General features: G+C 48.8%; 1 protein-coding gene across 1 annotated transcript in view; it reads right to left on the bottom strand.

The window, feature by feature from the left end:
• Positions 1 to 15,722, bottom strand: part of PRMT8 (protein arginine methyltransferase 8) — an 86,894-nt gene that overhangs the window by 51,858 nt on the left and 19,314 nt on the right. The window lies entirely within an intron of this gene.

Here is a 15,722-nt window from a genome sequence, read left to right on the forward strand (position 1 = left end):
GACAATAATACCATCCCTTAGAGGCGAATAAAGGGAAAGATGTAATGGCATCACATAGCATCCCAGAGCAGAGTGGCTGGAGTATGGATTCCAGAGCCAGCCCCCCGAAACGTGAATCCCAGCCCTGCCACTCGCAGCTACACAACCTTGGACAGAGTTATTCATCTCTTGGTGCCTCAGTTTCCCCAACTCTAAAATGGGAATAAAATGGTCCGCATGTCCTAGAGTCATCCTGAGGATTAGACAAGTTGGTATCTGGAAAGTGCTTAGAGAAGGGCCCAGCGCATCGCGAGTTTGAGTTCTTAAAATGAGTCCCACCTGCGTCCTTAGGCAGATCAAGCCCCTGGACTTCTCTCCACCCCGCAAGCAGCACCTGGCCCCCAAAATGCAGGTCTCTTAGGTCCTGGTTTCTCACACCTGTTGTCTTGCCGCTCCACCCACCCCCAGTTTCTGACTCACAGTTTTACTCTGAACTTCAGCGGAAGTTTCCTCTGAAATGCAAGCGCCCACACCGATAGCCAGCCTCCTGCCAGCGCACTGCCCTTTCCTGGGTTCCCGGACCCTGACAGCCAGCTCAGCTCCACACCCCACAGCTGCTGCCCGGCACTGACCAGCCCTTCGTCCTCCACGGGCTAACGGGAGGACAGAGGAGGAGATGGAAGCCCAGAGGTTCAGAGTTCACTGCAGAAGCATCATTCTGCCAGGAGAAGAAACACCTTTCCCTGAAGTGCAGGGAATCCAGATGTGCACGGCTCAGCAAAGGCCTCAAAAGGGGCAGAATCCTGAAAAATCTATTTTCAGTGATGAGTTAATATTTGTAAAGAGTTTAGAACAGTTTCTGGCATATAGTAAGTGCTCTATTACTGTTATTCTCATTACTAGTAGCAGCAGTACTCAGAGTACATTAACATCTCCCTATTCTATGCCTCAGTTTTCTCATCTGTAAGCTGGGTCAATGCAGACTTACTATCTCCTTTCTAACAAGGGAAACAAGGAGGTCCTAGAGCAAGATCAAGAAATCTGAGTCCATCCCCTCCATCGTGCTTCGGGCACAGCCCCAAGACTGCCCAGAGTCCCAGGCTGGAGGGGAGCGAGCTGGGGAGGGTGGGGTGATGGTCCTGTTTTCCTGGTGTATCTAGGCTACAGCCTCTGGGAAATAGGCAGACTTCCCAGTTTAGCAACATCAGGTTTCAGGTCGGCACGATCCCGGGCTGTCTGGCAGCAGAGGCAACGGGCTGCCTCATTAGAATGCAGCAGGTGTGCCCACCCTCCACTTGGGATGTTGGTCACGGTCTCCAGGAGGCTAAAAATAGACTGTCAATTGCACACTCCCGTGCTGGCTGCAGTCACCTTTAAAGCTGGAGGAGGCTCTGTGCATGAAGCTCACCCCAATCATGACTCCATTTAAATATATTAAGGAGAGAGAAAGTCCCAGCTGGACCAGGCTCTTGCATGGTCAAGGTCACAGGGGCCTCCTGCACCCCTGAGCTCCATTCAACTCTGAGTTCAAGGTCCCTTTCACGGGGTCCCCTGAGATTCTTTCGCCGGTGCCAACTTACAAAGTGCCCACCACGCACCACACACCATGCATCACGCATCACGCATTGCATCACGAGGCAAAGGATGGATGGATTCAGGGTCCGTTCACCTCAATAACCACCGGTCATGGGGACAAAGAGGTGACTGTGACCCAGGCCCTGGGGCCGGAGACTATCAGCCCAGTTCGGCCTCCTGCAGAGGGGACTTGCGCTCTGCCCATCGGCTAACGGGGTGCCCTGTCCCAGGAGGCCGGGCCTGGGGTGGGGAACAGCAGTGGAGCATGATCTCCAGGCATCACCACCCGGGCTGGTGCTTTTTATTCCACAAACACCCACTGAACGTCGGCGGCTGTGAGTGCTGTATGGTCCCGTGGAAGAAACAGACGTGCGGGAACCGTGCCCTCAAAGGACGCTGTCTAGTGGAAGCAGAAGACCCCTGAGCCTCCACTGGATGATGGAGAAAGATTTGTTTTACAAGAGAAGGTCAAGCAGATTGCTCTGGGGGTTCAAAGGAGAGAGAAGTCACTTCAGTGAGAGAGTCAGAGAGGCCCGGGATCGCTGGGAGCTTTCTCCGCAGATTTTGGTGGGGTGGGGGGCGACAGTGGGAGGGAGTTCTTGGAGGGTGTGGCTTCAGCAACCAGGAAAAGCGTGGAACAGCAGTGAGTGTGTCTGGGGAACCTGGCCCGGATAGTGGGAGATTTGGCTCGCAGAGATTACAGCCAGGCTAAGAGGTTGTATTTTAATACGAGACGACGGGGAGCTGTTGGCAGTTTGTAACCAGGGGGTTCTAGGTTTGAGCTCTAGTTGGGGAAAACTGACGCGCTAGCAGCCTGCAGGAGGGGCAAGGGGGAAGGAAGAGGGGGCCACTCGGGCTGGGGAGGCAAGGTATGACCTCTGAGGCTGGTTCCAAAGTCCAGTCAAGAGATAACGAGCCGCTGTGGTGTCAGAAGGGCTGCCTGCAAGAGAAATAGCAGAAATAGAACCCACAGTAGTTGGCAACTGGCAGAACGGAGAGGAGAAGAGAGAAGCTGGAATCAGAGATGACTTCAACATTTCAAGCCTGGGTGACTAGGAAAGTGGTGGTGACATTAACAGAAATGAGTGAGTCAGCAGGAAGAGCCGTGTGGGGCGGGGGGAAATAATGAACTTCGATTTGGCTCTGAGAAGTTGGACATGTCATTGCATCATATAAGGAAAGATGTCTGGCAGGCAGGCAGTGATGCCGTCCCAGCCGGTAAATACCATAAACACAGCCGAAAGGTCAATGGTAAACTGAGAAGCACGTCTCTAACATACATGGCAGACAAAGGTTAATAACCTTAATATGGAGAGAGCCCTGACAAGCCAGCCAGAACGAGAGGAACATCTCCAATTTAACATTGGACAGAGGATCTTACAGTCGATTCACATGAGGCTAAACACAAACGGCAAATTGACGTGCTGCAAAAATATTAACCTCTCTAGAAATCGGGTAACTTCAAGTGAACACAAAAAGTTATAACTTTTAAATACCAAATAAGCTCAAACCTCCCCCTTCCAAAAAGACTGAAACTGCATTTGTAATGGTTGCAGAAAAATAGGTGCTTGCATATACCTTTAGTGAGACTTTTGGGAAACTAATTTGACAAAATGCCCTGAAAAGCACAAATCTTTAACCCAGCCATTCCATTTTTGGGAATTTATCCTAAAGAAAGGATAATCGTGGATAATCTTGAGCACGTAGCTGTAAGAATTTTGTGACGACACTATTTGTCATGGCAGAAAATAAAGAGTCAACCTGGGGGTTCCTTGAAACAGAACCGATTGTACAAACTATGGTGCGTCCACACTGGAGGCTACACAGCCACTTCAAATGTCGCAGAAGAGTGTTTAATGACAGAAACGCGATCGTGACAAACTGTGGGTTGAGGAGAACCAGTGGGAGATGAGTAGACAGGGTGATCGCATTTTTAGAATTAAAACGTTTTCATGCCTGTGACTGAGGAGGGGAAGGCACTGGGATCGGCCGCAATAGTCACGGTGCTTGTTCACGGGCTGTGAACAGTGCATGCTTTCCTTCCTTGTGCTTGTTATATATATATATATATATATTTTTTTAAATGTATGCCACTAACAAGTACTACATTTGTAAACAGCCAAAAGTAGAAATTTGGAAATGTGATCCCAGACCTCGGATGGGAAACTGAGGCTGGCTCTCTGGATTTGGAAACCATCTACAGAGCAGAGCTGAGGGGTTCACTTGGGAGAGACCGCCAGGGAGGGGTTAGAGGGAGTGAGGATGGGGCAGGGAGAGAAGCAGGAAGCATCCTTCTCGGAGGACCTTGGCGGCACCAGGGGACCCGGGGGGAGAGGCTTGGGAGGACGTGTCCTCATGCCTCCAGTTCTGTGACTGCCCCGCCTCTGAAGATGTGTGACCCAGAGACCAGACAAGGGCACTAAAACAAAGCCAACCTCTGTCTAGCCTCACGTGTCCAGAGGATGCTGTGTTCAGGAAGTTGTGCAGTCGCCTCTAAAGCTGGAGGAGGCTCTGTGCATGAAGCTCACCCCAATCTCGACTCCATTTAAATACATGAGAGAGAGAAAAAGTCCCAGCTGGACCAGGCTGTTGCATGGTCAAGGTCACAGGGGCCTCCTGCACCCCTGAGCTCCATTCAACTCTGAGTCCAAGGTCCCTTCCACGGGGTCCCCTGAGACTCTTTGTCAGGTTCTGGTAGCATATCCACATGGTGGCCTCCAGCCTTGGCCCGCCCTGCCCTGCTCTCCCCCTCCCTCCCCAGGGCCCAGGGCTCAGGGCGCCGCTCAGGTGGAAAACCTCCCGCTGCTGCCTGCTCCCAGTCTGCTCAGGGTCACCTTCCACTGAGAGGATTTGTGACTTTGTCTTCTATTCTTAGTACCAACTGCTGATCGGGACTCTTCAGATGCTGTGTCCTGCCCCCAGGCCTGGCCTTTCCCAGGGCATCTTCAGCACAGTGTTTCTCCCCAGTACTTCACCTGCGATCTCCCTGGTCCACCCCATCCCACTGCAGAGAACAGGCCCAGGCTCCTAAATGCTGAGATAAGATAAAAGGCTATGGAAACACCAAAGCTGGAGACTGGAGGATGGCTCGCTGCCGAAGAGGTGTCCAGCTGGTCCTCCAAGGGTGGGGGGGATTTCCATGGGCAGGGCTGGGGATTCAGGGACAGAATTTTTTTACCTAACCCCACTTGCACCTAAAAATGAGGGTAGATGATAACGATGATGATGATGATGATGATGATGATGATAATGGTGATGATGATGGTGGTGATGATGGTGATGGTGATGATGGTGGTGGTGATGATGGTGGTGATGATGGTGATGATGGTGGTGGTGGTGGTGTTGATGATGGTGATGATGGTGGTGGTGGTGGTGGTGATGGTGATGGTGATGATGGTGGTGGTGATGATGGTGGTGGTGATGATGGTGATGGTGATGATGGTGGTGGTGATGATGGTGGTGGTGATGATGGTGGTGATGATGGTGGTGGTGGTGGTGGTGATGATGGTGATGATGGTGGTGGTGGTGGTGGTGATGATGGTGATGATGGTGGTGGTGGTGGTGGTGATGGTGATGGTGATGATGGTGGTGGTGATGATGGTGGTGGTGATGATGGTGATGGTGATGATGGTGGTGGTGATGATGGTGATGGTGATGATGGTGGTGGTGATGATGGTGGTGATGATGGTGATGGTGATGATGGTGGTGGTGATGATGGTGGTGATGATGGTGATGATGGTGGTGGTGGTGGTGTTGATGATGGTGATGATGGTGGTGGTGGTGGTGGTGATGGTGATGGTGATGATGGTGGTGGTGATGATGGTGGTGGTGATGATGGTGATGGTGATGATGGTGGTGGTGATGATGGTGATGGTGATGATGGTGGTGGTGATGATGGTGGTGATGATGGTGATGATGGTGGTGGTGGTGGTGGTGATGGTGATGGTGATGATGGTGATGGTGATGATGGTGGTGGTGATGATGGTGATGGTGATGATGGTGGTGGTGATGATGGTGGTGGTGATGATGGTGGTGATGATGGTGGTGGTGGTGGTGGTGATGATGGTGATGATGGTGGTGGTGGTGGTGGTGATGATGGTGATGATGGTGGTGGTGGTGGTGGTGATGGTGATGGTGATGATGGTGGTGGTGATGATGGTGGTGGTGATGATGGTGGTGGTGATGGTGATGATCCCTAACAGTGACTGAGGGCCCCCTGAGTGCCAGGCACTGTGCTAAACACTTAACAAATATTATCTCATAAAAGCCTAATAATAAGTGAGGTACTGAAATTTACAGGCAGAGAAACTGAAGCTCAAAAATTCAGTCAATTGCTAAGCCCAAAGCTAGCAAGTAACAGAGCCAAGATGTGAACCATTTATTATCTGTCTGACAGCAAAGCTGTGCTCTTGACCCTGATACCGTGGTTGGGCCAGTTCAGTCCCACCAAGCTTGACAGCTCCTGCTGGGAGCCAGGCCCTGTACTCAGAAGTGGGTGGCAAAGCAAGCCCAGGCAGGAAGCCCAGCCCTGGGAGGGGAGAATGAAGGTCAAAGGCAATGTGGAAACAGAGGACAATGCCTCGGTGGAGGTTGGCACAGGTAGGCACCTCGCCAAGGTGACTGAGTTCCAAAGGGAGTGGACAGTGGGCTCCAGTTTGTAGGAGAAGCTGAGGTCCACGTGAGGAAGGGAAGGTGTCTGGGGTCACGTGCGCAAATCTAGAACTGGGACCTCTAAGAAAATAGGGGAGGGGATGGGGCGAGGAAGGAGAGGCTTTAAGGAGGGAGGGGAGTGGGGGAGACCCGAGGCGAAGGCAGACGGCCGGGGGTGGAGAGCAGCCAGCGCTTTCTGCACCAGGCAGCCGAAGCCACCCCAAGCCCATTGGGCTATAAATGGCTGTCACTGGCACTGGCCCAAGCTGTACAAATGATTTTCCCGAGAACAAAAGGCGCCCCTGGAGGAGCCAAATCCTGCTCTGTCTCCAAATGTCAAGACAGCTTTTTCTAACCTTAGTCTGTCCTCAGCATCGGCCTGCCATGCTGCAGTCCCACAGAGGGACAGAAAGGGGCCTGCAGGGGGTAGGGGTGGTGGTGCAGGGGGAGCAGAGGAGGGTGTGGGAGCAGGGGGGCTCCCGGCCCCGGTCTCACTGCATGTTCCTTCCCAGCTGCTTTCATCGTCTCCCCACCCAGCCTGGGATCACCCTTTTCTCCCCCTGTGTTTACTCACAAGACTGCCATCTTGACCGTGGTCCATGCGATCGGTAGTGACCCGGAGCTAGATCTTCTAGCACCATCTGTCTGCCTCTAGGTAGGGGCCAGAGCTCAGCTGAAGGGGGAACATTTTAAGGGTGGGTGTCGGGCAGCAGCGAGGCAGGCATGGCTGTGTCGGGCACCTGGGACTCTCCGGTCCCCCATGACCACACCACAGATACAAAGCTTTCATGCCTGCCTTTGGCCAGAGATGGGCCTGGTTCCACCCTCCCATCCACTCCCTTGCACCCGTGTTTCCTATCACCTGGGCTGAGAGAGGGGGTTTCAGCAAAGCAATCCTGCAGCCAGCCTCCCCAGGAGGAAGCACGGTGCTGGAGCAGATGCCAGGACCTGGCTCACCGCTCCTCCCCCTGGGGCTCAGAAGCCTGCACGACTCGGGGATGGGGAGAAGGGTCTAGACACCGCTGGGCCTACAAGCTGGAGTTGTCTCCCTGTGCATCGCTCCCAGGCTTGCTCATTTGTCAACTGTCACCCTCATGCGCCCCTCTAGCGTTGGCTTTTTAAAGGCACAGACTCTCTCTAGAGCCCCCTGCGGTGAGGCCAGACACTGGTGCCTGTCACAGAGCGTCAGCTGCTGTCACCAGCTGGCATCTCTCTATTATACTGTGTCCCTGATGCTAACTCTGGCGTCTCAGCAGAGCCCGCCCTCACATGCTTTTTCATCCCTTCAGACTCAAGCCCCTTCCAAGGCTGTGCTCCCTGGAATCCTCCTCCCCCGGGTCCTGCCACGCACCCTCAGGTCTCACCCTCCCTCCTCTCACCCTTGGGCTCACAGAGGGGCCTCGTGCCGTGGCTCGTGGTCCCCGCACCGCTGGCATCAGCGTGACCTGGGGGCTTGTAAGAAATGCACGTTCCCGGGCCTCGCTGGCAACACTAAATCAGACTCTCTGGGGTGGAGCCCAGCAATCTATTCCAACACAGGCCCGCACACGTGATTCCGCTGCATCCCAGAGACTGAGAACGGCTTGTCTGGAGTTGCGTTTTTCCACACTGTTTCCCGCAGAACAGACACTCCTGGAACAAGGGGTTCTGTGGTCAAGTGAATTTGGGCCAAAAAAAAAAAAAAAAAGCGAAAGAGATTTCTTTTCTTTTCCAGCTTCCTTGAGATAAAATTGACATATATCATTGTGTAAGTTGAAGGCACACAGTGTAATGATTTGATATATGTGTATACTACAAAATATAAAAAGATTTCTTAATTGCAATCCTTTTAAGGTTTTAATTTGCTAAAATGAATCGTGAATCTCCCAGAGGGAATGAGGGTGTCTAGTGCTACCAATGTAATAGCGGCGGCATTCTTTTTCCCTGAGAGAGCTATGAACATCTCTAGAAATTAATGTTCTGCGGGAAGCCGTCTGAGGCCTCTGACTGAGGGCAGCGTTTCTCTCTTACAGTCTGTGTCAGTCACCTTGGGTGGGTGTCAGGCCCCACCCCAGACCAGCAGAATCCGTTCCTGTGAGGGTGAGGGCTGCCAGCCTGCACTTTTTTTTTAAGATTTTATTGATTGATTGATTGCTACGTTGGGTCTTCGTTTCTGTGCGAGGGCTTTCTCTAGTTGCGGCAAGCGGGGGCCACTCTTCATCACGGTGCACGGGCCTCTTCACTATCGCGGCCTCTCTTGTTGCGGAGCACAGGCTCCAGACGCGCAGGCTCAGTAGTTGTGGCTCACGGGCCTAGTTGCTCCGCGGCATGTGGGACCTTCGCAGACCAGGGCTCGAACCTGTGTCCCCTGCATTGGCAGGCGGATTCTCAACCACTGCGCCACCAGGGAAGCCCCAGCCTGTACTTTAACAAGCCCTCCCGGGGCTCCCTGTGAAGCCCTGGTCCAGGCAAGGTTGGGGACAGCTTCTTGCCTTCTGCATTCCTCTGTGACCCCTGGCGCAGCCCTCAGAGGCCAGCCTACCCCTGCCTCGGTGCTACTGAGGTTCCCGGACAATGTCAGAGCCGGGCCAAGGTCACCTGAAGGAGAGGCGGCCATGGGCTATGGAAAGCACCTTGGCTCTCACAGCAAACGGACCAGGATTGGGTGAGGGCTCTGCCACCTGCAGGCTGGGTGGCCTGGGCCGGTCCCTATCCTGCTGTCACGGCCAGGGTCACAGTGTGGCTCAACTCCAAGGGCAGCCCTTGGCAGCCGTGGACGGTGTCCCGGCGCTTCCCGGCAGCCCCTCTGGCAGTCTGCTTGTGGCACAACGGCCATGCCTGCTTCACATCAGGACGGCGTTGCAGCCACACGGCACCTGCTCTGTCTCCCAGATCTGGAACTGCTGGGAAGGAATCTACTGGAGTTGTTGCGCCTGACCTGTTTTTTAAATAAACTGGGGCTGTTTTCCAGCTATTAGTCACTTTTCCCCCAAGCCTCCACATATTGAATTCTCTTCTTATATCCTCAGATATTTTGGCTGCAAGAGATGTCAGGTTAATTGGATGCTTGGCTCCTGGCTCTTCCTCCTTAATGGGTTTACAAAGCAGACTTGCCATGCGTCCCCTCCCCTCCCTTCCTCTCCCCTCCCCAAGCCAACACGGGCCTCTCTCTCCTTTGACTTGAAGGATGTCACCAAGCACCCTCTCTGCTTCCTTTATGGACAGATGTGCAGAAAGATACAGCCAATCTCTTCCCCCACCCTCATCTTGCCTGGAGTTGGACGAAGGCTTCGTCCCAGATATGGGTCACATCATCCCTGTGGGACCTGAGCTGCGCAGGTGACTCTACGCTCGGCCGGGGTCACCGTGGAGGCAGAGGGTGTCAGACGGAGGTCACACATTCGGGGCACCTGTGGGTTCTGGTCTTGGTTCTCTCCCTATTCAGGTTATGATGCAAAATCCATTTAACCTTTCCGACCTTCAGTTTCTTCCTCTGTCAAATGGCAATAATTATGTGTCCTGCCTCTTCCACAGGCTTCTGTGATGACTAAAGTTGCTATGTGTGTAAATATTCAGAGGCAATTCTAAAGTGTGATAGAGGAGAACAAGACTGGCATCTCTGGCCAACTGACTCTCTGCCCTGGTGTTATTTGGGAATGCTGCCTGGGCCCTCCTCTGGCACTGGACACAGTGGCTTTGGCTGCCCTTAGCGCTCTGTTCCTCTGGCTGCCTGACCCCTTGTCCTCACCCTCCACACCGTCTACTGCCTGGGCTCTGCTCTACCCCTCTTCCCCAGAGCTTTCTGAGAATTATGCAGTTGCTGTCTTCAAGAACATGACCCTCATGGAAACTCAGTCATTTTCTCCAGACGCTGACACCTGGTCTCTCCTGCTCCTATTCTGGGTTCCTGTGGCATCTGTTGGTCCAAAGCTACTGGTTACGTTCTGTCCTTTTTTATTGGCAAACAGTCTCATGCAAATTTTCTCACAATTGTAGGTGTTGCTTCTACAGCCAAGAAGTAAATTCCTTCAGACCGGTACCCAGATCTTATGTCACTGTTTCCCCCTTAATGCTTGGCACAGAGCTGGGGCTCAATAAAGATGTGATGATTAAAGTATCCTTACACCTCTACCAGGTCAATGTTGCCCTTCATAAATATATTATGCAAGGTTCCTTCCCACCATGCAACCAGAGACCTTTCTTTCCCCTTGAGAGGGCGGGGAGGTGGCAGCAAGGAAGACAAAACTGAGAAGAATAATCATAAGAATCCAAATAATACTCAACACTCTTTGGAGGGTTCAGTGGTGCTCCAAATGTCTTTACCGAGAACTGTCTTATCTCCCAGGATTTCTAGGAGAAGGAAATATCTTGCAAATACAGAATGCATTTACTAACCCCCATATTTCCATCCATGTAGACTACAAGTGGCTTCAAGTACAGATTCAAGTGTATTTGTAGACGCTTTTCCAACAATCTCTTCACAGCGAAGTGTTGCAAGACCAGAATTGCAGGGAATGGTGCTGAGTTTCAGAGAAACTAACTGGCCGATTTAGTCCCCACAGTGGGGCTGTTCAGGACCCAAGAACTGGCCCTTCACAGAGTCTCTGGCCCCATTATCTGTCCAATAAGCCAATGGCTGGAGAAAAACGAGCTACAAAGTCACAAATCAGAAAGAAAATCACAAGTTGTAGGCCAAGACCAAAGCCACATCAGCTTAATCCAGATTCCCATCTGGTTTCCAAGGACTCCTCCAGACACTTTCCATCCAGTTCTAGGAAACCCATTTGCTCGAAATAAATATCTTTCCACCCAGATTCTTAGCAGAAGTGACTAACTCCTTTAACCAGAGATTCCAATGTATTTACTGAAAATACTGATGTTCCAGCTAGAAAGGGAACAATGTCAGCCACCCAGTAATATCCAGATCTACTCCAAAGGTGGCCTCAAATTAGCCAACGACAGATCCCAGGAATCTGGATTTTTCAAAGCACTCCCAGGCAATTCTGACGGTCAGTTTAAAAGCTGAACAAAGCATGTGAAATAACAGTTTTCAAGACACTGAACATCAGGCAATGAAAAACTGTACCTTTGAAAGATGACAAACAAACAAGGCAAACCCTATGATGGCTCAGCTTATTGACTTGTATATCTGAGCTGGGTTGTAGGGAGTGGAAACCCAGGCAGAGTGAGGCATCTTCCTTGGTGGAAGAGACAGAGGTGGGAATCAGGAAAGCAAGACAGCTAGAGTTTGAAAGGCAGAGTGCTGGAGGGTAGAAGACTCTATAGAGAGGGGGCTTTGGAGATCTGGAGTGAGTGCCCCTCAAGTCTTCAGCTGAGACTGACCAAATTATGCATGTGAAGTAACTACCTGAGACCAGGAAAATAACGACAAAGAAGATAAAGGGACGACTTTACGGTACTCACATAGGGCCAGTAAAGGGTTCTTGTCTCCCCAAGCCAGAGTGGAAAAACCTCATAATTCATGAATACTTAGAAGAGTTTTTTCCCCCCTCAGTGGCGGAAAATTAGCCCTAGGTTAAAGATTGCTCTGATTCCACCTAACAAAGCTTAAAAGCAAGACCTGAAAGGGTTAAACTCTCCAAGTGATTTAACTGCATCCCAGAACTAAGCTTAGAAATACAAAATATCCAAAAAGTATCCAGTTCCCAACAAGGTGTGGATTCCACAATGTCTAGCATTCAGTCAAAAATTATCAGGCTTGCCAAAGAAGTGGGAAAATACTACCTATAATGAGGAGAAAAATCAATCTCTCCAGATCAACCTGGAAAGGACAAAGATGATGAAATTAGTAGACAAAGTCTTTAAAATTATTATTGTAACTGTATTTCACATGTCCAAGAAACTAGAGGAAAGATTAAGTGTGTCATGTGGTGACATAGAAGGTAGAAAATGAACTTCTAGAGATAAAAACTATATGTGATTTAAAAACATACACCGGATTAGATTAATAGCAGATTACATGTCACAGAAGAAAAGATTGACACAGGCAATAAAAACTACCCAAAATAAAACACAGAGAGAAAAAGATTGGAAAAAAAAGCTAAACAGAGCATCAGTGAGGTGCGGAAGAACTTCAGGTGACTTAGTACACATGTGACTGTGGCAACCAAAGGAAGGGGAAACAGAAAAATACTTAATGAAACATTGAAATGGTGGCTGAAATTTTCCAAATTGACCAAAACCATAAACTTATAGATCCAAAAAGCTCAGCAAACGCTGAGGAAAAGAAATTAGAGGGAAAAAACCACACCAAACTATATCACAATCAAATTGCTTAAACCATTGATAAATAGAAAATCTTAAAAGCATCCAGGGGCGGGAGATAAAGATATGTTACATACAGAGGAACTAATATAGGAATGACAGCCAACTTCTTATAAGAAACAACACAGGAAGACGGGACAGCACCACCTTTAAAATACAGAAAGGAAAAAAAAAATCTCTCAACTTGGAATTTTATACCCAGTGAAAATATCTTTCAAAAATAAAGGCAAAGGGCTTCCCTGGTGGCGCAGTGGTTGAGAATCTGCCTGCTAATGCAGGGGACACGGGTTCGAGCCCTGGTCTGGGAAGATCCCACATGCCACGGAGCAACTAGGCCCGTGAGCCGCAACTACTGAGCCTGCGCATCTGGAGCCTGTGCTCCACAACAAGAGAGGCCACAATAGAGAAGAGGCCCACGCACCGTGATGAAGAGTGGCCCCCGCTTGCCGCAACTAGAGGAAGCCCTCGCACAGAAATGAAGACCCAACACAGCCAAAAATAAATATTAAATAAATAAATAAATAAATAAATAAATAAATAAATAAAAGATTACTATTAAAAAAATAATAAATAAAAACATAAAGGGAGGGCTTCCCTGGTGGCGCAGTGGTTGGGGGTCTGCCTGCCAATGCAGGGGACACGGGTTCGAGCCCTGGACCGGGAAGATCCCACATGCCGCGGAGCAACTGGGCCCGTGAGCCACAATTACTGAGCCTGCGCGTCTGGAGCCTGTGCTCCGCAACAAGAGAGGCCGCGATAGTGAGAGGCCCGCGCACCGCGATGAAGAGTGGCTCCCACTTGCCGCAACTGGAGAAGGCCCTCGCACAGAAGCGAAGACCCAACACAGCCAAAAATAAATAAATAAATTAATTAATTAATTTAAAAAAAAAAACATAAAGGGAAAGTACAGATTTGCATAGACATACAGAGGTGAAAGATTTCATTATCCACGGGTCTACATTATAAGAAATGTTAAAGGGCATCCTTTGGGCAGAAGGAAAATGATACCAGATGGAAATCTGGATCCACACCAAGAATGAAGTGCTCTAGAAAAGTAACTTTTATGGATAACCATAAAAGACCTTTTCCTTATTATTTAAATCTCTTTAAATGATTATTTAAAAATTAAAAAATAATAACAATGTCTTCTAAGGTTTATAACATAGGTAGGAATAAAATGTATGATAGCAATAGCACAAAGGCCAGAAGGGAAGGAATGGAAGTATACTGTTGTATGATTCTTATAGTACATGTGAGCTGCTGTAATATTACTTGAAGAGAGACTGTGATAAGTTCAATATACTTACTACAAACTCTAGGCAGCCACTTTATAAAAGCACAAAAAGTTATACATAATAAGCCAGCAAAGAAGATTAAATGGAATCTTAAGAAATACTCAAGTATCGTCCCCCAAAAAAGGCTTAAAAAAGAGCGCAAGTGTAACAAAGAACAGATAAGTAATATAGAAACAAATAGCAAGATGGTAGGTTTAAACCCTACAGGATCAATATAATATTTATAATTACATTAACTATAAATGGTCTGAACACCTCAATTAAAAAACAGAGGTTATCATATTAGATTTTCAAAACAACCATATGCCTCCCTGTTTGAAACTTACTTCTAACACAAAAACAGTTTTTAAAAAAGGATGAAAAACAGTATATCATGTTAACTCGAATAAAAGGAAAGCTGGAGTAGCTATAAGACTATCAGAGAACGTAGATTTCACAGCAAATAATATCAGGAAAACGAGGATCTCTTCATAATGATAAAGTGGTCACTTCATTGAGTAGACACAGCCATTTCAAATGTTTATTCATCTAATAAAAGAGATGCAAAATATATGAAGCAAAAACTGATAGAACCAATCATTAGGGAAATGCAAATTGAAACCACAAGGAGACACCACCTCACACCCATTAGGATGGCTAATAATTAAAGAAAACAAAACAACGGGAAAATAAGTGTTGGCCAGGATGTGGAGAAATTGGAAACCTTTTGCACCGAGAAGGTGCAGCCACCATGGAAAACAGTTTGGCACTTCTTCAAAAAATTAAAACCAAAATTACCATATGATCCAGTAATTCCACTTCTTGGTATACGCCCGAAGTAAGTGAAAGCAGGGTCTTGAAGAGATATCTGTGCACCCATGTTCACAGACGCATTATTCATAATAGCTAAAATGTGGAAGCAACCCAAGTGTCTATTAATGGAAGAATGGACAAGCAAAATGTGGTCTATACATACAATGGACTGTTATTCAGCCTGAAAAAGGAGGGAAATTCTGACACACGCTACAACATGGATGAACTCTGAGGACATTATGCTAAGTGAAATGAGCCAGACACAAAAAGACAAATACTCTATGCTTCCCCCTACATGAGGCACTTAGATTAGTCATATCCATAGAGACAAGTAGAATGGTGGTGGCCAGAGGGTGGAGGGGAGAACGGGAGTTATTGTTTAATGGGCACAGAAGTTCAGATTTGCAAGACAAAAAGAGTTCTGGAGATGGATGGTGGTGATGGTTGCACAACAATGTGAATGTACTTCATACCACTGAGCTGTACCCTTAAAAATGATTAGGACAGGGCTTCCCTGGTGGTGCAGTGGTTGAGAGTCTGCCTGCCAATGCAGGGGACACGGGTTCGAGCCCTGGTCCGGGAGGATCCCATATGCCGCGGAGCAAATGGGCCCGTGAGCCACAATTACTGAGCCTGCGCGTCTGGAGCCTGTGCTCCGAAACGAGAGAGGCCGCGACAGTGAAAGGCCCGCGCACCATGATGAAGAGTGGCCCCCGCTTGCCGCAACTAGAGAAAAGCCCTCGCACAGAAACGAAGACCCAACGCAGCCAAAAATTAAAAAAAAAAAAAAAATGATTAGGACAGTTAAGTTTTATATTACGCGTATTTGACCACCATGAAAAAAATGGATAGAAGCAGAAGGAAAAATAGACAAAACCTGATTATTCTGGTGCCTTGAAAACCATTAAAATAAGCAATCCTTGGATTTAAAGCCTATGAAATCTGGATGCAGCATTTCCCATTTTATCTTTTCTATCCCTTTCAAAATTCCTGAATCAAGAGACTTGGCTGGGAGTGGTGGTGAATACAACACATTAAACGTTTACTTGTCAAATGAGCACTTCAGTGCAAATTCACTCACAAGGTCCCTTCACTCCTGAGAGGAGGAAGAAAGTATATTGTTATAATGATGGGACAGAAGATGCAGACAAGCCCAAGAGGCCATTT

This window comes from Balaenoptera acutorostrata, chromosome 11, assembly GCF_949987535.1.
Source record: "Balaenoptera acutorostrata chromosome 11, mBalAcu1.1, whole genome shotgun sequence".
Lineage (NCBI taxonomy): Eukaryota > Metazoa > Chordata > Mammalia > Artiodactyla > Balaenopteridae > Balaenoptera > Balaenoptera acutorostrata.